Genomic DNA, 17934 nt, shown 5'->3' with positions numbered 1-17934 from the left:
TCTGGGAGGTTGCCATTCTTTCAGGAATCTCTGTGCTGCAGAAGAGTATGAGGACTGTGAAAACCTTCTCTCCAATCCATAAGTTACTAAATGCTATGCACGTAAACGTTCTGCAATGAACTCTTGTAAAGCATCACTTTAATTGAAATCCAAAAGTTAAAGAGAAGCAAAGGAAAGGTCTGTGCAGGTGCAGAGATGTCCTTTATGTGGAAGAATCAAAATTAATACTAGGCTCCTGGTATAGATCAGGGTACCATACACAAGCAGGTAAGGTTAATGGAAGATGCCTTCTATGCAGCTGGGGGGGGGGGGGGGGGGGCTAGGAGTCAGAAAGCCCTCATATGATGTAGCCAATAGCTCATGGTCAAACCTCTAGTCTAGTAGACAAATAAACTTTTCTCAACCAGTGTTCTGTGGAACGCTAGGGCACCTCAAGAGGTTGTTAGGGATATGTCTTAAGTAATGAACAATACAATTTTCACTGTTTGCCTTTATTTCCTGGACATTATCATTATTTGTTTAATGTTTAATTGTTTAAAGCTACACCCAGGGCTTTTTTTCAGTGGGAACGCGGGGAACGCAAGTTCCAGCACCTTCACCACTGAATGTATATAATGGTAACAAGTGCTGGGTTGTGCTACAGTGTCTATTGATGCTGGCTGCTGATGGATCTATTGTTGCTGGAGAGGATCTATTTCTGCAGAAGGGTTGATTGCTGCTGGGGAGGTCTATTGTTGCTGGTGGGGAATCTATTGTTGCTGGGGTGAATCTTATGTTGATGGGGGGTCAGTTGTCGCTGGGAGGGATCTACTGTTGAGGGAGCAGTCTATTATAGCTGGCTGCTAGAGGGTCTATTGTTGCTGGGTGGTATTTTGTGTAGGTGGTCCAATGTTGCAGGGGGGGATCTATTGTTGCTGGTGAGTCTATTGTTGTTGGCTGTGGGGGAGTCTATTTTACTGCTTTTCTTGTTATCAATAACAAATTCCATACACATTAATTACCACAAATGTTACTTGTTGCTGTATTCTCTAAAAGGGGCAGTGCTGGGAGGTGGGTGGGGGGTGAAACCAAGGACTGATGCTCAGAGGTAGGTAGGGGCAAAGACAATGGGTAACTCCCGAAAGGGGGAGTTCCTGCACCCTTTCTCTGAGAAAAAAAAGCCCTGGTTACACCTATAACTAAAATTAATATTGTTGTATAATAAAAGCCCTTGGTGTCAAATACGCTAAGTACACCACGTTCCTTATTGCTGCTTAAAATCCTCTTTTATATCTCCGGTCTGCAGTGGATCAGGTGCCAGCTTCAGGAGAACTCGCCCCCACTCAGTGTACCTCAGCAAACATAGAATTGGAACCACACACTGATGACGTCACACCTTTCATAATTTATTCAGCTAAACTGGTTTCCCGAATAGTCTTCACCTGTGGCCATGTTCCTCTGATGCATTTCATCCTGAATGGACTTATGCAGCGTACACATGGGCGGACTTTCCGACCGGATTGGTCCGACCGGACTGGTCGACGGACTTTTGACAGACTTCTGAAGGACTTTTTTTTACGAACGGACTTGCCAACACATGACCAGACTATGGACGGACTTGCCTACACACAACCGGACTTTCCGGCGGACCTAGTTCTCGACGGAGTTACAGCGGACTTTCCAAATGAACGGACTTGCCCACACATGAACAAGTCCGTTCATTTTAAACGTGCCTCGGGTACGATGGGACTAGAAAAGGAAGTCAATCTCACCGCTTTTATCAGCCAGATTGACGCCTTGCGAGCCCCGACGCAGGGCATACCAGGCCCTTAGGTCTGGTATGGATTTTAAGGGGAACTCCTACACCGAAAATACGGAGTGGGGGTCCTCCCAAAAACGATACTAGACCCTTATCCGAGCACGCAGCCGGCCGATCAGGAAAGGGGGCGGGGACAAGCGAGCGCCACCCCTCCTGAACCGTACCAGGCCGCATGCCCTCAACATGGGGGGGGTGGGTGCTTTGGGGGGAGGGGGCTGCCATGTTGATGAGAACAAGGGCCTCTTCCCGACAACCCTGGCCGTTGGTTGCCGGAGTCTGCAGGCGGGGGGCTTATCGGAATCCGGGAGCCCCCTTTAATAAGGGGGCCCCCAGATCCCGGCCCCCCCACCCCATGTGAATGAGTATGGGGTACATCGTACCCCTACCCATTCACCTGGGGAAAAAAGTGTCAATAAAAAAAACACACTACACAGGTTTTTTAAGTAATTTATTAGACAGCTCCGGGGGTCTTCTTCCGACTTCGGGGGTCTTCTTCCGACTTCACCGCTGTCTCCGGCCTCTTCTCCCGGTATCCGTGGAATGCTAGGACTGTGATGTTATAAGGGGGCGTGGTCACCGGGTGATGTTGACCACACCCCTTATGGCGTCACAGTCCCAGCATGCCCATGCCCGTTATAAGGGGGCAGGATCACCGCCTATAATAGTCATTGTGGAGAGCTCACAAACCATTACAGCGGGAGAGAGCGTCGTGTCAACATTGGAAGAAGAGAAGAGGGAAGAGGGACGATGCAGAAGTCCGGGCCACCACTAGCAAAAGAGTGGCAGAAGATAGCGGAGGATCCGGCAGAAGAACCGGACACCAGGAGAAGAGGTCGGACACCGGGAGAAGAGGCCGGAGACAGCGGCGAAGTCGGAAGAAGACCCCCGGAGCTGTCTAATAAATTACTTAAAAAACCTGTGTAGTGTGTTTTTTTTATTGACACATAGGGTGGGGGGCCGGGATCTGGGGGCCCCCTTATTAAAGGGGGCTCCCGGATTCCGATAAGCCCCCCGCTGGCAGACCCCGACAACCAACGGCCAGGGTTGTCTGGAAGAGGCCCTTGTCCTCATCAACATGGGGACAAGGTGCTTTTCCCATGTTGAGGGCATGCGGCCTGGTACGGTTCAGGAGGGAGGGCGCTCGCTCGTCCCCACCCCCTTTCCTGACCAGCCGGGCTGCATGCTCGGATAGGGGTCTGGTATGGATTTTGGGGGGACCCCACGCAGTTTTTTCGGCGTAGGGGGTTCTCCTTAAAATCCACCCCAGACCTAAGGGACATTGTCGCCTCCCCCTCACGCTTGCCGCAATAGGAAAATTTGTTTTTCCTATTGCAGCGAGCGCGAGATATAGTACGCTGCCCTTGCTCTGTATCTGGTCCGTCAGACCAGCATACAGACGAACTGGCTTTCCGTTAGGAACTGAGTCCGGCGGAGTTACGACGTAAAGATTTGAAGCAGGTTTCAAATCTAAAGTCCGTCGGATTTCCGACCGAAACGGTCCGTCGGAAGTCCGATGCAGCCCACGCATGGTCGGATTGTCCGCCGGATTTGGTCAGTCGGACCAGTCCGGTCGGAAAGTCCGCCCGTGTGTATGCGGCATTAGTCCTTATTTTATTTATTCTTATATCTACAACCTATTGCTCACACTAATGTCTCGTGAGCTGTGGTTATAATACATATTAGCAGGGGTTCCTTGAGATCTAAATGTTATTTAAAGGGTTCCTTCATGTTGGAAAGGTTGAGAAAGGCTAATATAAAGCAAGAACGTAGCAAGTTAGAAAAGTCTCCTGTGTTGTCTGCTCTCGTTCATATCACTAAACAGAGTGTGATTGCTGTTTTAGCACCCACTTGACAGCACCAACATGAGTTTATTAACATCTCTTTGCTTTTTTTTACAGTATGCTAATCACAGTGACAAACGATAACAGAAAGCATGCATAAGCAGACAGTGACACTTCCTTCCTGTGTATACTTATTTATAATTGATGTTTTTAGTCACACTAGCACTTAATGTGCATTGAGCCTGCACTTGAAAAACAGTCACTGTGCAACAAAAGATTAATAATAAAGGGCCCCACAAAGGTTTCCATGGCAACTCATCTGGCTCCTCTTACCTCTTATTTGGTTGATAATCTGTTATTTCATTATGCATCTTGTTTCTGGTGTGTTTTGACAGTTTTATGACACAAGCACTTATTTACTTTGCCTTGCTAACTGCATGCACCTTAGACACTGGTGTCATTTTTAAGCTGCCGATTCAGACTGCTGCTACAATCTATAACATGGTAAATGAAAGAACACCAGTCACTGCTAACAAAAATACTTGCACATACAGCGGTTGACTAATTAGATAAGGTGACATGTTTCTGCCATGATTCTCAGTTGAGTGGTATAACATTTTTTCTGGGAACATCGCTGGTGTTTAGTCGCCTGATTACATGCAATCTGATTTGATGCTGTCTACAAAAGTGTGGAACACAAAAATTAAAGGCATCGGGACAGTCGATTTTACTGCCAATTTATCAAAAATGAATCGACGGTGCACCATATAAGCGGCTTCAAAGAAAAAAAGAGGGATAAAAAGCCACAATTAAATTATTTTAAGAGTAGTATTCAGCTGTATGTACAGTATCTCACAAAAGTGAGTACACCCTCACATTTTTTTAAATACAGTGGGGATGGAAAGTATTCAGACCCCTTTAAATTTTTCACTCTTTGTTATATTGCAGCCATTTGCTAAAATCATTTAAGTTCATTTTTTTCCTCATTAATGTACACACAGCACCCCATATTGACAGAAAAACACAGAATTGTTGACATTTTTGCAGATTTATTAAAAAAGAAAAACTGAAATATCACATGGTCCTAAGTATTCAGACCCTTTGCTCAGTATTTAGTAGAAGCACCCTTTTGATCTAATACAGCCATGAGTCTTTTTGGGAAAGATGCAACAAGTTTTTCACACCTGGATTTGGGGATCCTCTGCCATTCCTCCTCGCAGATCCTCTCCAGTTCTGTCAGGTTGGATGGTAAACGTTGGTGGACAGCCATTTTTAGGTCTCTCCAGAGATGCTCAATTGGGTTTAAGTCAGGGCTCTGGCTGGGCCATTCAAGAACAGTCACGGAGTTGTTGTGAAGCCACTCCTTCGTTATTTTAGCTGTGTGCTTGGGTTCATTGTCTTGTTGGAAGGTAAACCTTCGGCCCAGTCTAAGGTCCTGAGCACTCTGGAGAAGGTTTTCGTCCAGGATATCCCTATACTTGGCCGCATTCATCTTTCCCTCGATTGCAACCAGTCATCCTGTCCCTGGAGCTGAAAAACACCCCCACAGCATGATGCTGCCACCACCATGCTTTACTGTTGGGACTGTATTGGACAGGTGATGAGCAGTGCCTGATTTTCTCCACATATACCGCTTAGAATTAAGGCCAAAAAGTTCTATCTTGGTCTCATCAGACCAAAGAATCTTATTTCTCACCATCTTGGAGTCCTTCAGGTGTTTTTTTAGCAAACTCCATGCAGGCTTTCATGTGTCTTGCACTGAGGAGAGGCTTCCGTCAGGCCACTCCACCATAAAGCCCTGACTGATGGAGGGCTGCAGTGATGGTTGACTTTCTACAACTTTCTTCCATCTCCCGACTGCATCTCTGGAGCTCAGCCACAGTGATCTTTGGGTTCTTCTTTACCTCTCTCACCAAGGCTCTTCTCCCCCGATAGCTCAGTTTGGCCGGACAGCCAGCTCTAGAAAGGGTTCTGATCATACCAAACGTCTTCCATTTAAGGATTATGGAGGCCACTGTGCTCTTAGGAACCTTTAGTGCAGCAGAATTTTTTGTAACCTAGGCCAGAGCTGTGCCTACACTTTTCTACAATGTAAAGTAGTGAGAGTACAGCTTGTATAACAGTGTGAATTTGCTATCCCCTCAAAATAACTCAACACACAGCCATTAATGTCTAAACTGCTGGCAACAAAAGTGAGTACACCCCTAAGTGAAAATGTCCAAATTAGGCCCAATTAGCCATTTTCCCTCCCCGGTGTCATGTGACTCGTTAGTGTTACAAGGTCTCAGGTTTGAATGGGGAGCAGTTGTGTTAAATTTAGTGTTATTGCTCTCACTCTCTCATACTGGTCACTGGGAGTTCAACATGGCACCTCATGGCAAAGAACTCTCTGAGAATCTGAAAAAAAGAAATGTTGCTCTACATAAAAATGGCCTAGGCCAGTGATGGCGAACCTTGGCACTCCAGATGTTTTGGAACTACATTTCCCATGATGCTTAACTACACTGCAGAGTGCATGAGCATCATGGGAAATGTAGTTCCAAAACATCTGGGGTGCCAAGGTTCGCCATCACTGGCCTAGGCTATAAGAAGATTGCCAAGACCCTGAAACTGAGCTGCAGCACGGTGGCCAAGACCATACAGTGGTTTAACAGGACAGGTTACACTCAGAACAGGCCTTGCCATGGTCGACCAAAGAAGTTGAGTGCACATGCTTAGCGTCATAGCCAGAGGTTGTCTTTGGGAAATAGACATATGAGTGCTGCCAGCATTGCTGCAGAGGTTGACGGGGTGGGGGGGGCAGCCTGTGAGTGCTCAGACCATACGTGGCACATTGCATCAAAGTGTTCTGCATGGCTGCTGCCCCAGAAAGTAGGCTTGTTTAAAGATGATTCACAAGAAAGCCCGCAAACAGTTTGCTGAAGACAAGCAGTCTTCACTGGACACTGAAACCATGACCATGTGGTCTGATGAGACCAAGATAAACTTATTTAGTTTAGATGGTGTCAAGTGTGTGTGGCGGCAACCAGGTGAGGAGTATAAAGACAAGTGTGTCCTGCCTACAGTCAGGCATGGTGGGAGTGTCATGATTTGGGGCTGTATGAGTGCTGCCCGCACTGGGGAGCTACAATTCATTGAGGGAACCATGAATGCCAACATGTACTGTGACACACTGAAGCAGAGCATTATCCCCTTCCTTTAAGACCCCCCCCCCCAACATTATGCTGTGCCCCACCATGTCCCCCCCCCCCCCCCCCCCCAAATCAAAAAAAAAATTTTTTTTTTTCTACAAAAAATCAATGTCTAAGAGGGAGAGAGTCCCTAGTCAGCTCCTGCGGGTGATTCCTCCCCCCTCCCTCTGCTTGCTGACACTGCATTATGTGAGCGCTCACACAACCACAGCCGCCCGATCTGCTCCTTCCCCTGCATCCTCATTGGCAGGGAGAAGAGCGAGTTTCAGGAAGGACTCCACCAGGACTCTCAGTTACTGAAAAACAGACTGATTTCTCCCATCCTTAGGACAGGAGAACCAGCCTGTAAATTCCAAGAGATGCCAGACCAGAGCAGTCAATAGCAGGGGCAGGACAGCAAGAGGAGGCTGGGAAACCCAACAGTGGCAGAACACCAGGGCCCGGAGGCAAGACATCCTTTGCAACCTTGATAGTTCTCCCACTGCTTTGAATCCTTATATTTTCTTGGTATGCTTGTGACATATATCTCTTGTTTTCTGCCACCCTGGGGGACCCCAATACAGTAGGAAGGGAGCTCACTGCAGAACATGTGAAAGGGCCGTTGTAGTAAAGGGCCCCAGTATATATTTATATATCTATCTATATATCTATATCTATATCTATATATCTATATATCTCTATATATATATACATTTTATAGTTGCCCCCCTACTTTTGTCCCTGTCCCCCCATGTGCCCCCCCTAAATATGAAAGCTGGAGATGCCACTGGAGGGACAGTCCCCTACAAATGAGGGACACTTGGGAACTATGTATGATGATCATGTAGAATTGGATTGATTCATGATAGTTTTTTCTTTGATAAAGAGAGGCAATGCAAACCCAATAAAGGGAGGCTATCCTGAACAAACTGGTTGCAATTTTCCCTCCCCTTCCCCTCCACATATAGGTGATACTCGAAAAATTTGATACTCGAAAAAAAATATGAGCTGTAAGCCATAATCATCACAATTATGACAAATCACGGCTTGAACTATCTTGCTTTGCATGCAATGAGTCTATCTCATATATTAGTTTCACCTTTTAAATCTTTTTGTGGCCGGGACAGATTCCTGTGTGTCCAAACCTGTAAATCATGCAAACCGTGCTCTGGTGCTGCAGTGGTTGGTGGGAATGGTGACAGGTGGGTTTCCTAAGTGACATGGTTTACTGTAACACACCATTGCACCTCGCCCAGCATTATTAGATTCCTCTGTGGTTCTCAGCATTTGGTCACTTAAGGTCTGAGAGTTGGTGGTGCTGGAAGCAGATTGATATATGATTGACATATAGCTATGATCAGTGTCTGAACGGGAAAGTATCTCTAGTCAGGGCCACCAGCCCAACATATGTTAATGGTAATGACCAGGGGGTCAAATGCCCTCAGCTCAGTTGTCCCCTGGCGATCTTGCTCCACAGCTGGCCTGAACACTTGATGACAAAGGCAAGTCATTTCACACTGGGGGTGTTATACATCTGACTGATTGCAGGGAAGTGTGATCTGCTGCTGTTTGCAGGTAAGGGGAAAGTGGAATGACCTTATAGGATATCTTCTGACACCTCATTTAGCCATGCTCAGTTCCTTTAAACCAGTCCAATTATTTTTTCTTTCTTACTCTAAAAACTACTTTCTGAGGTTGACATCTGTGTTACTGTTTGTTGTAGTGTATTGATGTGTTGCTGCTATTGGATGCTGTTAGGATCCTGTTATGCATGTAGGAAATAAATGAATGGTATAAATATTTTTAACCATGCCCCGTAAAAGCGCACTCTTATTTTGTTACTTACAAAATTCATTGCTCACGCATTAGGTTCCATATTCTATTCTACTTGCTGATTATGTTAAAAGGGCATCCAGAATGAAGTCATTATTACAGAATAAAGCAGAAGCTGCAGTTTTTGCAGATGGAGTCAACCTTTCCGTTTCATTTAGCTACAAGAATAAAAACAATATAGGCAAAGGGCGAAACTTAGAAGTTTATTTTTTGCCTGTTTGTAATAAGACACAGTCAGATTGCTTTGTTGAAAAAAGTAAAATATTAATTATAAATAATCTGCTAATGAGCTACTAATTAACAACCTGTTGTTATGCATATTAGTATTTTGTCAGGAGCATAATGGAAACACAAGGAGAGTGCAACGTTTCGGAGTCAGGCAGGACATGTCTGACGAAGGGGTCCTGCATGACTCCAAAATGTTGCACTCTCCTTGTGTTGAGATCATGCAATAAATTATCTGTTTGGACACTATTTATGTCGTTCCATGGTGTGCTGGCAAATATCTTCATTGTGACTTGAACCAGTATCCAGCTGGTTATTGCTGCAGCACCCAAATTTGAGAGCTCATCCAGAAATGTGTGCAATAGGAATTTGAAGTATGACTTGTCAGGAGCATAGACACCCTGAGTAAAGCACCCCATCGGTCACGGCAGATGAACAATACAGAACATTTGCAGCTCACTATCACCCTCTTTGGACTGAAAGTCTCCAGGGTTGTCTCACAGCCTCCCTACTGATTGCCAAGTCAACCTGTGAAAATTATGTATTTTAGTCATTTCTACATGATTTTTTAAAGTTACCATAAACACATGGAGAATATTGCATGAACTTTAACCCCCTTCTTTGAGTATAAAATGTTTCCAAATATAGCCCTGATGGATAAAAAATGTAATAATGGTAAATTTCTTGTTGCCCATACCAACCAATCAACTTCCCACATTGTTTAAAATAACAGTTGGAAGCTGTTTGGTAGCTATAAGCAGCATGAAATAAATCTTTACTATATTTCTCATACATCTCTATCATTATCTGGCTGTGAGCAGGGCTGCCTTTCCTTTGTATGATGCCCCAAGCTAAATTGTGGCTTGATGCCTTCTCAGTAAAAAAAGTAAATTTTGCATGCTCTCCTTGTAATGATTGCTACTAAAATGATGCCAAGAAAATAAATCTTACAATAACATTCAGAGGCACACAGAGTCCAATATCTGAAATATTAACTTTACCAGATACCAATCAAAGACTAGTGATATGTAGTATGCCCTGCATTTTCAAGTGATCCTTCACCTTATATGCGGAGTACATATTTTAATACAGGCTGCTCTCCTACTGCACCATTTTAATTCAAACTGAGCAGATGATAAAAATGTATAGGTAGAGGCAACCTTTAGTAAATCTAAAGACATAAACAGCTGAAGTTATATAGAAATCTAATTTTTTTCTTCAAAGTCAAGCATGGTCCAACACTGTTATTTCTCCCATACCTCAATATTGCCACTATTATGACAGCCAACCCCACTGGCTTAATGGTGGATTATGTATGTATTTACCATATGCTTAGTTTCCACTATCCAGGTTTGTGACAGCTTTTAATGGCCCAGGTCTGTTACCAGTTTATGTTAACAAAGCCTCCAATCTTAAATGTATCCTTATTGTAATTTTGACCGCATTCGATTTTTAAAGTGGCTCTAATGCCGTGTACACACAGGCGGACTTTTCAGCATCAAACGTCCGATGGTCTTTCCGACGGACTTTCAATGGAGTTACGACGGACTTTCGGACGACCGGACTTGCCCACACACGAACGGACTAAAGTCCGTTCGAAAGTCCATTGGTATGAATGTGATGACATACGCAGGGACTAGAATAAGTACGTTCATAAAGAGTAGCCAATAGCTGCCCTATCGTCCTTTTTTGTCCGTTGGACTAGCATACAGACGAACTGATTTTTCGACCGGACTCAAGTCTGCCGGAAAAATTTGAAACATGTTCCAAATCTAAAGTCCGTCTGATTTTCGACAGAAAAAGTCCGCTGAAGGTCCGATGAAGCCCACACACGGTCGGATTGTCCGATGGATTTGTTCCGTCGGACCAGTCAGCTGAAGTTTTATTTTTAACCTTAATGCATTCTCTATATTCAGGGAAAAAACCTTCTCTGTGAAGCTCCCCACCCCCATCTCCCTCTTATACCTACCTGAGCCTAATTTTGATCCAAAGATATGCACATGAGCAGCGGCTCTCTGGGCTATCTCCCTTCTCATAGGTTTAAAGACAGACAGTGAGGAGGGAGCAGGAGGGACCTATGGACACATAGAGGTGGTTCGGGAGCAAGTCTGCATGAGAGTCTCCATAGCAAGCAACTTGCTGTTGTGGGAACTCAGTAGAGGGGGGAGGGGGTGGCAGTGGGGTACCCAAGAAGAGGAAGAGCAGGGCTGCTCTGTGAAAAACCATTGCACAGAGCAGGTAAGTATACATTGTTTGTTATTTTAAAGAAAAAAATATGCGTTTACAATCACTTTTTAAAAAAAATCAGCTCCAGGGATGGTACTTGCATTGAATGAAAAGTGGCCTTGTGCTGGTGGCTCATATGTTCATTGAAACCTTTATTCCTCTGTAACCCCCACAGCTGTGATCTTCCAGTGCTATGGGGCCTAATATGAGCATTCATCAGCCTGTAGGAGGAGGCTACCGAACAAGACCCACTGCCCCTGGCGGCATGAGGGAACCATTCTATACATGCGACCTGCCTCACTACAGTACAGATAATAAATGTGTAAGTTGACTTCCACATATTGCCATTTGTCAGACCACCCCACCAGTCCTCACACCAGAAAGACAGTGTCTTTTCTCCAGCAGGGATGTTGGTCTGTTTTCCCCTGTCCTGGCACTAGACTACAGAGTTATTTTGAGGTTAACAGTGCAGAACACCAACTATCCTCCACCAGGTCCCCAGCATAGTCCATTTGTCTTGCTCCAACCCATGGGCATGGAAGGGTACACCATTCACTTTCGAGGCCTTGCTTCTTCCGTGGTCCAGGCCCTGTCCCTAGGAAGGTTCCGTACCACAGCGGCCCTTCAACTTGGGTACAACCAGCCTGTCAGGTTTTTCATCCGATTATTGCTAGCTGCTGTTATAGCCACTAGCAATAATCACTGTGTTTTCCCGGCAGAGATGGCTCCCCCCCCCAATAGAACACAATGGCTCCATGGGAGGGATTCCCCCATCAACACTGACTGTACTTATAGGGGAATCGAGCAATTGTCCTTCCTGCAACCCATGGTTGCAGGAAAGATAATTACTCCATCTATGGCTGGCCTTACACTGTCCTACATCAGAAATGTCTCCTGCACAGTCCTTATTACAACCAACTTCTTGTATGCGTGTTTTGATATTGCACTATGGTTAACCTGGTTTTATAACATAAAGTACCCCAGTATCGAGGTACTTAAAGAGGATACCCAATGAGAGTGGCCGCTATACATCGGGCCTTTATGAGCAATAATTCATACTGTCTCAGTCTTTTGTATTTTGCTACCACTTGTTTATTGGTTCCTGCAGCACAGTGACCAAGACCATACAGCGGTTTAACAGGACAGGTTCCACTCAGAACAGGTCTCACCATGGTCGACCAAAGAAGTTGAGTGCACGTGCTCAGCGTTATATCCAGAGGTTGTCTTTGGGAAATAGATGTATGAGTGCTGCCAGCATTGCTGCAGAGATTGAAGGGGTGGGGGTCAGCCTGTCAGTGCTCAGACCATACGCAGCACACTGCATCAAATTGGTCTGCATGGCTGTCATCCCAGAAGGAAGCCTCTTTTAAAGATGATGCACAAGAAAGCCCAGCAAACAGTAAGCTGAAGACAAGCAGACTAAGGACATGGATTACTGGAACCATGTCCTGTGGTCTGATGAGACCAAGATAAACTTATTTGGTTCAGATGGTGTCAAGCGTGTGTGGCGGCAATCAGGTGAGGAGAACAAAGGCAAGTGTGTCTTGCCTACAGTCAAGCATGGTGGTGGGAGTGTCATGGTCTGGGGCTGCATGAGTGCTGCCGGCACTGAGGAGCTACAGTTCATTGAGGGAACCATGAATGCCAACATGTACTGTAACATGCTGAAGCAGAGCATGATCCCCTCCCTTCGGAGACTGGGCCGCTTGACAGTATTCCAATATGATAACAACCCCAAACACACCTCCAAGACGACCACTGCCTTGCTAAAGAAGCTGAGGGTAAAGATGATGGACTGGCCACGCATGTCTCCAGACCTAAACCCTATTGAGCATCTGTTGGGCATCCTCAAACGGAAGGTGGAGGAGCACAAGGTCTCTAACATCCACCAGCTCCGTGATGTCGTCATGGAAGAGTGGAAGAGGACTCCAGTGGCAACCTGTGAAGCTCTGGTAAACTCCATGCCCAAGAGGGTTAGGGCAGTGCTGGAAAATAATGGTGGCCATACAAAATATTGACACTTTGGGCCCAATTTGGACATTTTCACTTAGGAGTGTACTCACTTTTGTTCAGTGGCGGCCCGTCCATAGGGGGCGCCTGGGTGCCGCCCCAACCCCCCCCCCCCCCCCCCCATCCAGGCAGTCTAAAAAAAAAAAAGTTTAAAAAAAAATGTTTTTTTTAAACTGGCCCTTTAAAAAAATGAAAATACACAAAAAGGTCCTTAAGTGCACTGTGTTCGGAGCTGGATACAGTGCGACGCCAGACACAGCGCACTTATGGGAAGCGCCACGTCTATGCAATCACGAGATTGCATATGTGGCGCTTCATTTGCGGGCATTTAGCCCGCCTTGCGGCGCTTCCTTAAGCGCTGAGTAGCTTCCGCCCAGCCCTAGTATCTATTACTAGGGTTGGGCGGTTTGATTGACATCTGAGTATGATGTCACTTCCTGTTTCTCTCCAATTGCGCCCAGGAGAGAGAAGCAGGAAGTATGAGAACAACGAAGCTCTCCAGGAGACACCGCTGGAGAGGACAACACACAGCAAGGTAAGTAACTGGGGGAGGGGGGTTTTGATGGTGACACACTCTGCAATCTGGTGATACACTCTGCAATCTGGTGACACACCCTGCAATCTGGTGATATACTCTTCAATCTGGTAACACACTCTGCAATCTGGTGACACGCTCTGCAATCTGGTGACACACTCTGCAATCTGGTGATACACTCTGCAATCTGTTGACACACTCTGCAATCTGGTGACACACTCTGCAATCTGGTGACACACTCTGCAATCTGGTGATACACTCTGCAATCTGGTGACACACTCTGCAATCTGGTGATACACTCTTCAATCTGGTGACACACTCTTCAATCTGGTGACACACTCTGCAGTCTGGTGACCCACTCTTCAATCTGGTGATACACTCTGCAATCTGGTGATACACTCTGTAATCTGGTGACACACGCTTCAATCTGGTGACACACTCTGCAATCTGGTGACACACTCTGCAATCTGGTGATACACTCTGCAATCTGGTGACACACTCTGCAATCTGGTGATACACTCTTCAATCTGGTGACACACTCTGCAATCTGGTGACACACTCTTCAATCTGGTGACACACTCTGCAGTCTGGTGACCCACTCTTCAATCTGGTGATACACTCTGCAATCTGGTGATACACTCTGTAATCTGGTGACACACGCTGCAATCTGGTGACACACTCTGCAATCTGGCAACACATGCTGTAATTTGGTGACACACGCTGCAATTTGGTGACACATGCTGCAATTTGGTGACACACACTGCTGCAATTTGGTGACACATGCTGCTGCAATTTGGTGACACGTGCTGCAATTTGGTGACACATGCTGCTGCAATTTGGTGACACATGCTGCTGCAATTTGGTGACACACGCTGCTGCAATTTGGTGACACATGCTGCTGCAATTTGGTGGTGACACATACTGCTGCAATTTGGTGACACATGCTGCTGCAATTTGGTGGTGACACATGCTGCTGCAATTTGTGGTGACACATGCTGCTGCATTTGGTGGGACACAGGCTGCATTTTATGTGACACAGGCTGCATGTAAGGAGGGACTTCGCTGGGGGCACCTGATGTAAGGAGGGACTCCGCAGGGGACCCCCGATGGCATCTGGTGGCAGGCGACGTGGCTAGTGACATGCTCAGGGCTCCCACTTATTCTGCATTATAGTGAGTTGAATGATTTCATTTTATATTACAATGTAATAATAGAAATAATGCGCTTCAATCATCCTGACACCATAAAAACCATGGTGCCGGGATGATTGAAGCGCTAACACCAGGTGTTTGGAGTATCTTTATCTGCTGATTGTTAAACTTTCTAGAATACACATATTTCTATTGTTGTGTAGGATCTGGGCCTGTTGACCCTTCATCCCTCTCTCCCTCTCCCTCCATCCCTCGTTCATCTCAGACACTAACCACACCACCTTAGAGCCACGCCCACTATTTCGCTGAAACCACGCCCATTTTCACCAAGTGGGGGGGGGGTCAAAAAGGAAGGGCAGGGCCTGGCGCCCCCCCATCCTAAAACTTCACCAGCCGCCACTGCTTTTGTTGCCAGCGGTTTAGACATTAATGGCTGTGTGATGAGTTATTTTGAGGGGACAGAAAATTTACACTGTTATACAAGCTGTACAATCACTACTTTATATTGTAGCAAAGTGTCATTTCTTCAGAGTTGTCACATGAAAAGATATAACAAAAAAAATTTACAAAAATGTGAGGAGAGTACTCACTTTTGTGAGATACTGTATATATTGTGCCAGATGTTATTTAGGTTACCCTATTGTATTTTGCTAACATTGTTTTGCCATAGTCTACTTTGCTTTGTATTTCATACTGATTTTGTACTGACTGAAACAGAAAAAAAAATTAAAAGTGCCTCCGTCCCCCTGCCCTCACACGAAAGGCGAAAACACGCGTCAGTCTTTTATGCATGTGTAAACGGCGATCACACCACACGTGTGAGGTATTGCTGCAAATGTCAGAGCAAGGGCAATAATTCTAGTGCCAGAACTCCTGTATAACTCTAATCTGGTAACCCGGTAAGGCTTTTAAAGTGTCACTATACAGAGATTTTTAGGTACCGTAGTTTGGCACTGTTTCACGAAATTTTAAAATTTGACGTGGTTGATATCTTTTTACTCAGTTTAAGATCATCTTTTGTATTTTACCAAACATTTGGGTATTATATTGTATGTTTGCACATTAAAATTAAAGTGTATATTCTCCAAAAGATGTGCATTTGAAAAAACGCTACACAAATATTGACATAAAAAGATGCAACACCCACCATTATATTCTCTAGTGTCTCTGCTTAGAAAAGTTGTAATTAAACCTGCTAGAATATAGACATGTGCAAACTGAAATATTTTGTTTCGGAATTTCGTTTTTGTCTGAAAAATAAATGTATTTAGTTACTCCCGAAATTCTTTTTTACTTATTTTGTTTTTCGTTAAAAATTGCATTTGTCCGAAAATCTAAATTGATTAAGGTCGAATCTGTCATTGAAGGCTTATGGTGTCTGTTGAATGTTCAAAGAAGATTCAACGGAGCAGCTAAACTGTACGTGTACATTTCCGGTCGAATTTTTTGCCTACAAGCTAGCTGTAGTAGAATTCTAATGTTGTATGACTAGTAATAATTATATTTATTAATTATTTTACTAGTCAACCAACATTAGAATTTTTATATAGCCTATGGGCGGATGCATTTGACCGTAAATTGCAGCGCCGTACAGTTTAGCTGCTCCGTCTAATCTTTTTAGAATTTTTCGACAGACACCATAAGCCAAAGTTTTGACGTTTGTATGTTTTTCGTTGCTTTGTCGAATCTTCGTCGTTCATGTTGAATGGTCTACTCTACCCCAACAGTCAGCCAACTTTCACATTCCTTTCTCAATCTCCAAGTGCAATGGCGGGCGCGGCATCCGACGTTATGTCAGATATTGATATGGCATTATAATATAGGATCTATAATAATAAATCCCCCCCCCAACACGGGCAGCCTCTGAGGCTATCACAACACTAGCAACACTTGTATCACTATCAAGTTCACAACACTAACACAATAGCAGCAGATTATTATGAAAAAGTTAAGTTGAACTGTAGCTTTCTTCACTATTGTTCTGCTGCTGTGATTATGCTTAATTGCTAAATAATTCAGGTTCTCTGACAAACGGACCAGCTAAGATTGACTGTCTTCTGAAATGATTCAGTGTGTGTGTCTCTCTCTGCTAGCAAATCGTAAGTGAAAGTAAGTTGGCTGTACGTGTGTACTTAGTTCTAGCTATTTTACTGCCCCTCCTCTTTGGTTACAATCAGCCAATAACATTCATCATCATCATTATTTTTATTTTACTTCCCCCACCCAATTCCAGCAGCGATCTTTTCTCTCTATGTCGAATCTTTTCTCTCTATGTAGAATAATCTTGGACTAATAGAGTTAAGGTTAGGCACATTCGACCACAGGTTTGATGGACACAGATTGTTATTGTCAGCATCATGTGGAATCTCCTATCTATATCGAACTGTTGTCGCAACGAAAACGAAAATAAAGCATTTGTTTGTCGGATCTTTCGGTTTTCGTATTCTGCACTTTCGTTATCGTTTGTTAAAACGGTAACGAAAATACCTGACATTCGGACGAAAATGCATTCGGACGAAAATGAATGCACATATCTACTAGAATATTCTTCAAACTGTAGGAAGAAACAAGCAGACAACATGAAAACATTATACCAGCAGTGTGCTGTGTAGGACCCCGTCTGCTGCAAACCCACTGTGCTGCATATTTTACCCTGCTGTTATTTTTTGATGCTGCTATTTTGGTCAGTTTATTGCTTTTGCTTATACAAATCAAAAAGAAAAAGATCTTCCAGAAAAATGAGATTTTTTTCAAGGCCATAGGGAAGAATAACTATTTATTATGTATCCTAATTACATTGTGTTAATGTATTGGCAGGTAGCTCAGGGGCCACAGCTCAAGGAGGTCCCAAAGCTGTTTCCCTGCCTAGGACCCTATTTGGTCTTAATAAAGCTCTGGTTTATCTTAGTAATTATGCTCTTTGTACCAGGCAATTGTCAGATACAATTGATGTGAATAGATTGTATGTTTTCTCTGGGCAAAATTGTCTTATCAGCAATTGACAACAAATCACTAGGGCAGTGCTGTGCAATTATTTACTTATATTTTAGCACTTGCAGCCTTAAGCTAGAGGAAAGTCTCATGTGCATAGTTGCCAGAATGTTAAAATAATTTCTGGTAACACTTTACAGGCTGCTATGGAATTATTTTAGCTCATTAAAGTATAACTAAGGGCATTTAAAAAAAGTTTTGAATAGAGGGGAAA

This window comes from Aquarana catesbeiana, linkage group LG10 (assembly GCF_042186555.1).
Source record: "Aquarana catesbeiana isolate 2022-GZ linkage group LG10, ASM4218655v1, whole genome shotgun sequence".
Classification (NCBI taxonomy): domain Eukaryota; kingdom Metazoa; phylum Chordata; class Amphibia; order Anura; family Ranidae; genus Aquarana; species Aquarana catesbeiana.
This window is presented reverse-complemented; position numbering follows the sequence as displayed.